Source organism: Trichechus manatus, unplaced genomic scaffold, assembly GCF_000243295.1.
Source record: "Trichechus manatus latirostris isolate Lorelei unplaced genomic scaffold, TriManLat1.0 scaffold00180, whole genome shotgun sequence".
NCBI classification, from domain to species: domain Eukaryota; kingdom Metazoa; phylum Chordata; class Mammalia; order Sirenia; family Trichechidae; genus Trichechus; species Trichechus manatus.
Genome location: NW_004444116.1, coordinates 11,115 through 17,639, shown reverse-complemented (window position 1 = coordinate 17,639; position 6,525 = coordinate 11,115). Strand labels below are relative to the sequence as shown.

General features: G+C 40.3%; 1 non-coding gene across 1 annotated transcript; it reads right to left on the bottom strand.

Moving 5' to 3' along the window:
- Positions 1-507: 507 nt before the first annotated feature.
- Positions 508-580, bottom strand: TRNAV-AAC (transfer RNA valine (anticodon AAC)). Its single transcript has one exon. It is a non-coding gene; the product is annotated as a tRNA-Val (tRNA).
- Between the last annotated feature and the right edge of the window lie 5,945 nt (positions 581-6,525).

The window sequence follows — 6,525 nt, the reverse complement described above, 5'->3', positions numbered from 1 at the left end:
GCCTCACTACTTCTGGCCAACTACCTATATAACATTTAAAGTCTTGTATTTCATATTTGGAAACCCAGGTGGTGTAGTGGTTAAAAGCTATGGCTGCTAACCAAAAGGTCAGTACTTTGAATTCACCAGGCGCTCTCTGGAAACTGTATGGGGCAGTTGCATTCTGCTGTGTAGAGTCGCTATGAGTCGGAATCAACTCGACGGCAACGATTTTTTTTTGCATACAGCTGCCGTACTATTGTCTCAGGACACTTCAGTTTTAATCCTGCCCAGGAAAAGATGGAGACCTCGCCTGTCTAACCGGTGCAGAATCTTTTCTAACCGAATGGAAAGTGGAGAACCTGACAATTATCTGGAGGCGGACTAGGAGGCAAGTCAACAGCATAGTCTTTTAATATAAAGTCTGGTACTACGAAAGGAACGTGAAGATTAGGGGCTTGGTTGAAGCATGTTCGGACGATGAGTTTCTGGCGCTAAATTCCGAATTCACAAAAACAATGATCTGTTTGTTTCCGCCCGGTTTCGAACCGGGGACCTTTCGCGTGTTAGGCGAACGTGATAACCACTACACTACGGAAACTTGCTCGCCAAGCCCATACTCCGTTTCAAAATTGGTTAATCTGAAATTTGTGCTTTTCTTCAGCACATTTTCATGGTTGAAGAGCCTTTTTTCCCCTTACACTTTCCAATTTGTAGAATTAACAGTATCAAAATAAGACAAAATATAGCCAAGCAAATGCTATTCCCAGGGTCTCAATTTCTTCAAAACACCAGGTAGGAAAATCTCGTTCAAGTTCCAAGGAATTTCTAGATAAATTCTAGGTTCATTTCTCTGCCAGTGCAGGAAGGAATTGTCTTCATCTCCCGATGACTGAACATGATCCTTTAGGAACTAGGACAAACAGGCTCAGCTCAGTAAGCCTTCTGCGCTTTGTGTCGCAGCACTAGAGGGAGAAACCGAGGGGCAGAGGGTGTGGGTGCGGTTCTGTGCCCAGTTGTCTGCCCAGCGAGGGTCGTGGCGTGGTGGGGCCGTTATGGAAGTGGAATCTGTGGCAAGTGACTCTACTAGAAGTCAAACGAACTTCTCTTCTGTATCACTGTTACTTTCTGCTGTGGAACGTGTAAACTCTGAGTCCGATATCCTTTAATTGGTTTTATAGCAGGAAGATGACCATGGTGATGTACCTGACTGTTCTTTGTTATTCATTCCATCTCAACTGTCTTAACTCACTGTCCTTACCCCGGGGAGTGGAAACAATCTGCCGTCCACTAGGTTTGAAAATTAAACTTTCGTAAAGCTGAGTGCAGCTGAATGAAGATGCTCAGCAGCGAAAATGTGCTTGTCCCAAAGTATTAGAAACTCGTGATAAGAGAGAGGCTTCTAAGACTGTGAGAAAGGTCACATACCTGATGAAAATATTGTGTGTAAAAATGGGAAAAGTGTGTTTCTCACTAGAACCATCTCCAGCCTCACCCTCTTTGTTTTGAGATCAGATCAGCAGGATAAACAGCGATTACATTTAACACATATGTTTCTTTGTCAACCTTTCTCAACAATTTGCTTTAATATTTATTTTAAAGAAATTATTCAGCAGCCCAATCCCAGGCTGGTCACTGGAAGTAACTGATGTCCTTAGGGAAATGGCACACTAGAAGGACGGAAGGGGCAACTAAACTGATCATTACAACAAATTTTCCCAGAGTAAGTCAATTACAATAAAATTGCTGAGTAGAATAAAGGATAAAAATCACCGGGTTTCCTCACAGGAGCACAGAAAAGAGGCGTCACCCCCAGTCCTAATGATCAGGACTTGCTGGGAAAATTGATGGCTAATGTATACTTTAGTTAATTTTTTAAAAAAAGTGAGGTGGTTGAAGAGAGGTTGAATGGATGGGGGATTCTGTCTAGGGTGAATATGGAAAAGAGAGTAAGTGGTGTAGGGGGAGCTTCAGTTTTAAGTTTGAATCACAATGTGCAGAGAAGAGAAGGTAAGTAGAATGATAGGTGCAGGAATAGGGAGGTTAAGGAAGGTCTGCCACAGTATGGAGGTTGGATTTTGATCTGAATGTGATGAGTAGGGTAGAAGGGACTGTTTTAAAGAGGAACATGACATTGCCCATTTTGATCCAAAGACCTCTTTGGCTTTTGGGTGAACACTGGAAAGTCTCAGAGCTCAATCCTTAGGTCTTGTCTCTATTTATTCTAATTCCCTGGCTAAACTCATCATCTCCTGGTTTATGAGTTACCTGGTCTTTATTTGAGTACCATTGTGTATCTCTTAGCCTACTGAATATCTCCTCTTAGAAATCTTACAATAACCATCTTAAACTTAACATATCCCAAACTGGAATTCATAGCTATCCTCTGAAACTGCAACCACATTTATCCCTGTCCCATTTAACTGCAACTTCATCCTTCCAACTGTTTACGACAAAGAACTTGGGACCTATGCTGACACCATTTTTGCTCTATTCCTCATATCCAATCACTCAGAAAATATTTTTTTGCGTTATCTTCAAAGTATATCTGGAATATGGCCACTTCTTAACACTTCCAGTACTAATAGCCTGACTCAAGCCATAATATTCTCTGATGTGGAATATTATTACCTGTTGCCATGGAGTCCATTCTGACTTGTAGTGACCCCATAGGGTCTCCTAGGAGTGGCTAGTGTATTCGAACTGCTGGGCTTTAGTTAGCAGCAGAGCTCTTAACCACTGTGCCACCAGGACTCCAGAATATTATTAATGTCTCTTAATTTGTCTTGCATTTCTTTTAACAAGATACTTTCTACAGAATATTTAAAACCCAACAATGAATCCTTAGTGTACTCTCTGCTTGGCTTCTTACTGTATTCAGAAAAAAAAAAAAAAAAGCCAAAATCTTTGTAATGACCTGTAAGTCTCTACATAATCTCCCTGCTCCCCACTCATTTTTCTCTCTGACCTATTCTCCTACTGCTTTCTCCCCTGCTCATGTTGGTGCAGTTACAGTGACCTTGCTCTACTTTAAATACATCAGACCTGCTTCTGCCTCAGGGCCATTGCACTGACTATTTCCCTAGGTTTCAACATTCTTTTCCAAATATGTATGTAACTAACCCCTCTTCTTCAAATATCACATTATTAGTGAAGTCACCCCGAACTTCCAGACTTCCACTACTCCTGAAAGCCTCATTTTCATCTGTGATTTTTTTTCTAAAATACTCGTCTACTGTTAATGAATTATGTAATTCACTTCAAATTCCATCAGTTCCTGAAGCCTTGCTTTTTGCCAGTGCTTTTAGTGCAGCTTGGACTTCTTCCTTCCTTACCATTGGTTCCAGATCATATGCTACCACCTGAAATGGTTGACTGTCGACCAGTTGTTCTTGGTATAGTGACTCTGTGTGTTCCTTCCATCTTCTTTTGATGCTTCCTGCATCGTTTACTATTCTCCCCGTAGAGCTCTTCACTATTGCAACTCAAAGCCTCAAAGCTTCAATTTTTTCTTCAGTTCTTTCAGCTTGAGAAATGCCGAGTGTGTTCTTCCCTTTTGGTATTCTGTCTCCAGTCTCTGCACATGTCATTATCATACTTTACTTTGCCTTTCGAACTGCCCTTTTAAATCTTCTGTTCAGCTCTTTTACGTCATCATTTCTTTCTTTTTCTTTAGCTACTTGACGTTCAAGAGCAAGTTTCAGAGTGTCTTCTGACATCCATTTTGGTCTTTTCTTTCTTTCCTGTCTTTTTAATGACCTCTTGCTTTCCTTTGTATGATGTCCTTAATGTCATTCCACAACTTGTCTAGTCTTCGGTCATTAGTGTTCAGTGCATCAAATCTATTCTTGAGATGGTCTCTAAATTCAGGTGGGATATGCTCAAGGTCATACTTTGGCTCTTATGGACTTGTTTTAATTTTCTTCAGTTTCAACTTGAACTTGCATATGAGTAATTGATGGTCTGTTCTATGGTCGACCCCTGGCCTTGTTCTAACCGATGATATTAAGCTTTTCCATCGTCTCTTTCCTCAGATGTAGTCGATTTTATACCTGTGTATTCCATCTGGGGAGGTCCACGTATATAGTCACTGTTTATATTGCTGAAAAAAGGTATCTGTAATGAAGAAACCGTTGGTATTGCAAAATTCTATCATGAGATCTTCAGCATCATTTCTATCACCAACGCCGTATTTTCCAATTACAGATTCGTCTTCTTTGTTTGCAACTTTAGCATTCCAATCACCAGTAACTATCAATGGATTTTAATTGCATGTTCGATCAATTTCAGACCGCAGAAGCTGATAAAAATCTTCAATGTCTTCATCTTTGGCCTAAGTAGTTGGTGCATAAATTTGAATTATAGTTGTATTAACTGGTCTTTCTTGTAGGCGTATGGATATTATCCTATCACTGACAGCGTTGTACTTCAGGATAGATCTTGTAATTTTCTTTTTGATGAATGCAATGCCATTCCTCTTCATTTTGTCATTCCTGTCATAGTAGACCATATAATTGTCCGATTCCAAATGGCCAATACCGTCCATTTCACCTGTCTAATTCCTAGGATATCTATGTTTGTGTTCCGTTTCATTTTTGACGATTTTCAATTTTCCTAGATTCATACTTCGTACCTTCCACATTCCAATTATTAATGGATGTTTGCAGCTGTCTCTTGTCACTTTGAGTCGTGCCACATCAGCAAATGAAGGTCCCGAAAACTTGACTCCATCCAAGTCATTAAGGTCGAATTTACTACCCACTGAGACGTTTCAACAGGCAGATGCAGCACTGGAAGACAGCTACCTGGCCAATCGACTGGAAGAGATCCATATTTATGCCTATTCCCAAGAAAGGCGATCCAACCCAATGTGGAAATTATCGAACAATGTCATTAATATCACACACAAGTAAAATTTTGGTGAAGATCATTCAAAAGGGGCTGCAGCAGTATATCGACAGAGAATACCAGAAATTCAAGCCGGATTCAGAAGAAAATGTGGAACCAGGGATATCATAGCTGATGTCAGATGGATCCTGGCTGAAAGCAGAGAATACCAGAAAGACGTTTTCCTCTGTTTTATAGACTATGCAAAGACATTTGACTGTGTGGATCATAATAAATTATGAATAACATTGCGAAGAATGGGAATTTCAGAACACTTAATCGTGCTAATAAGAAACCTGTGCATAGATCAAGAGGAAATCATTTGAGCAGAACAAGTTAGGAAAGGTGTGTGTCAGGGTTGTATCCTTTCACAATACTTATTCAATCTGTATGCTGAGCAAATAATCCTAGAAGCTGTACTATGTGTAGAAGAATGGGGCATCAAGATTGGAGGATGACTCATTAACAACCTGTGTTATGCAGATAACACAACCTGGCTTGTTGTAAGTGAAAAGAATTTTGAACCACTTACTGATAAAGATCCAAGAGACTATAGCCTTCAGTATGGATTACACCTCAACATAAATAAAATCTGGACCAGTAAGCAACATCATGATAAATGGAGAAAAATTTGAAGTTGTCAAGGGTTTCTTTTTATTTGGATCCACAATCAACACCTATGGAAGCAGCAGTCAAGAAATCAAAAGATGCATTGCATTGGGCAAATCTGCTGCAAAAAATCTCTTTAAAGTGTTGAAAAGAAAAGGCGTCACTCTGAAGACTAAAGTGTGTCTGACCCAAGCCATGGTGTTTTCACTCGCCTCATATGCATGCTAAAGCTGGACGATGAATAAGGAAGATCGAAGAATTGATGCCTTTGAATTGTGGTCTTGGCGAAGAATATTGACTATACCATGGACTCCCAAAAGAAGGAAAAAATCTGTCTTAGAAGAGTACAACCAGAATGCTCCTTAGAAGCAAGAATGGCGAGACTACAACCCACATACTTTGGACATGTTATCAGGAGGGTTCAGTCCTTGGAGAAGGACATCATGCTTGGTAAATTAGAGGGTTAGTGAAAAAGAGGAAGACACTCAACGAGATGGATTGGCACAGTGACTGCAACAATGGGCTCAAGCATAACAAAGATTGTGAGGATGGCACAGGACTGGGTAATGTTTCGTTCCATTGTACATAGGGTAGCTATGAGTCAGAATCGACTCAGCTGCACCTAACAACAACAACAATGTAATTAATCATTTTGTGTACTGTGTTTCTGTATCACTAGAATGTAAGGTCTATGAGGGGAAAGACTTTTTTTGTGTGTTTGTTTACTACTGTAGCCTTTGTAAAAAGAACAATCCCTGGCACAGAGTGTTGTTGTTAGGTGCCTTCTCATAGCAATCTCAAGTACAACAGAAGGAAACACTGCCTGGTACTTCACCATCTTCACAATCATCGCTATGTTTAAGCCCATTGTTGCAGCCACTGTGTGAATCCGTCTCGTTGGGGGCCTTCTTTCTCTCTGACCCTCTACTTTACCAAGCATGATGACCTTCTCCAGAGACTAATCTCTCTTGATAATTACAAAGCATTTAAGACGAAGTCTCACCATCCTCCCTTCTAAGTAGCATTCTGGCTTAAATTTCTCATCTAGCA